Raw genomic sequence first — 2,617 nt, 5'->3', positions numbered from 1 at the left:
CCAAATACAGATAGTATAGGCAGGGCCGGTGCAAGGAAGTTTCACACCCTAGGCGAAACTTCCACCTTGTGCTCCCCCCAGCTAACCCTGCTCCCCAATGGCAGTTAACCCAGCCTCCCCACCCAGGGAGCCCGCCACCCCCCCAGACACCCCTCCGCAGCAACTACCCCCCTCTGCAGGTAACCCTGCCCAGGGAGACCCCCCCCAGCAGCTAACCCTGCCCACCGAGACACCCAGCCCTGCGGAAGCTTACCCCGCCTGGGGAGTCCCCTTGCAGCAGCTAATCCGCCTGGGGATCCTGCCCCAGCTCACCTCAGCTCTGCCTCCTCCAGTGAGCACGCTGGTGTTGCTCTAATTCTCCTCTCCTCCCAGGCTTGCGGCGCTGATTGGAGGAGAATTAGAGCAGGGGCTGTGTGCTCAGAGGAGGAGGCAAAGTGGAGGTGATCTGGAGCAGGGAATGATTCCCCTGTTCCCCCCCCCCATTACTGTGGGCGGCCCTCCCCACGCCCCGCTTGCCCCAGCTCACCTCCATTCCACCTCCTTGCCTGAGCAGGCTTTTAGGCGCTCCCCAACCACTAGGCACCCTAGGCGGCCACCTAGTTTGCCTAAATGGTTGCACTGGCCCTGAGTGTAGGTTATGATTGTATTGTTTTGACCATGCTTTTTAAGTGAAGGAGTAAAATATTGGCATTTCTTACATATGGAAGATGAATCTGAACAATTCTGCAGACTTTACAAGTAGTCTCTCTGCCTCCCTGCTCCCCACCTCTCTGTCCAACATAGATGACAATTTCTTAATCTTTCAAGATGTGATGTAGGGCATGTAGAAGGCAATCAAGACACATATCTGGGCACATAGAGGATCTTTACATCTTGGCAAGTGCAATAGCTGATCTAAAATGCATGATTCCACTGAATAAATTTGACCCCTTACTTATCTTTTAAAAAAAAAGATGTCATTTTTGTAGGTAACTACATGGCATTTTGGTGAAAGGTTCTTGGAAGTTTCAAACTGGGACTCTTAATTTTGGACTCAGCTTTCCATATTTTCCCAGTCTTCTGATATGTATATGAACTCATAACACTGTTTATACAAGACTTGCAGTCCTTAAAACATTTGAGTTTTGAGAGGTTAAACAGAACTATTTCTTAAAGTGATTGTTTTGCTGCACTGCTAAAAACTTTCTGCTTTGGTAAATTCATAATCAAAAGCTAAAATTCTGTACATTACTAAATAACTTTGGAAGTTACTTCATTGAAGATATATTTATTTTTTTCCAAGAGTGTTCATTGATCATTAGGTTTACCTGATCTGCAGCAGATTATCCATTCATTCTTTCTTTCTGAATCAATTGGCTTTTTAAGATTTGACATCTGAACTCGAAGACTCAAACTTTTTTTAAATTCAGTGTAAGTTTTCTGACTTTAATCTTAAAATTTTTATTTTTAAAGGAAATTAAATATACTATCTGGTTTCCTTTTTGGCATCACAAAATGTGTTCGACAGAAGAGTCTGTGGTGATGAAAGGCCAACCCAAAGTGGGTGGGTGCGTGGGAGAGGATGTTGCAGCAGTGTATCTAGCTCTGCTTAGCTTGCATAGGTGGGCCTGACTTATTACAGAGAATAAACTGAGGAAAGTGACTTGAATCTTTGCACTCTTCTGATAAAGTCACATGTGACATTCTCCTGTGGATGTTACAAAATTGCAATAATTAATTATTATTATTATTATAGCTATGTCCACCTCATGACACCCCAGTTGCCTGAGGCTGCCCTTAAATTGTGCCTCAGGACTTGACCCCGTGTTTGGCAGTGCCAGGATCAGGGTGCTGTAAAGATGGCTTTAAACTGAGGTTTGTGAATGCAAACACCCTCATTGAAGTGTGCAGTGGTGATTACATATTGCAAGTCAGGTATGAGCAAAAGTATGCATTTGAAGTTTTGGCCTGGCTGTACAGTGTGCTGCTTGTGTAACTGTGATCACCTTATCGGGGGTGGGGGCGGGGAGAAACAACGCTGGATTTTGCATGTAAATACAAGATTTTAATTTCTAAACTCCAAGACACTTCTTGGTCACAGCATGCTGTCCTAAACTTAGATAGTGTCAAATGTGTATGGGTCATACCTCTAACTATGTTCTATGAGTGGGCATGATGCAGACGTGCACAAGAATCCTCAGTTTGTGGTGCTGATGTCTTTGGTTTCTTTCCCCAAGTGCTTCTGAGGCTGACTGGAAACATGTGATAGGTGTATTGCATGGATTATGGAAATGCTTAGTGTCCTGAATTTGCTTTTCCAGGTCCCCAGAATTGGTTTTCCAGCCTCAAGGTGACTGCAATATTTGTCTTTCTTATTCTTAGAGGTCAGAAAGGAAGTTTGAAGAAAATACTAATTTACATTTTGTTTTGCTTGACAAAGTTTAGCATGGTACAGTAACTTGTTATGCAGATATAGAGGTAGTAGCATAGCACAAAAGTACAGAAATGAAGTGGGCACTGGCAAAAATATTCTATTACTGATTAATTTGTAAAATCTGGAAAAAGCATCCTCAGCACCTTGAATTTCCCATGCTATTTCTGTGGGATACATAATTCACAGTATCACTGGCATTACAAG

Source organism: Gopherus evgoodei, chromosome 14, assembly GCF_007399415.2.
Source record: "Gopherus evgoodei ecotype Sinaloan lineage chromosome 14, rGopEvg1_v1.p, whole genome shotgun sequence".
NCBI classification, from domain to species: domain Eukaryota; kingdom Metazoa; phylum Chordata; order Testudines; family Testudinidae; genus Gopherus; species Gopherus evgoodei.
The sequence above is the reverse complement of the archived record's forward strand: the minus strand, read 5'-3'. Positions refer to the sequence as shown.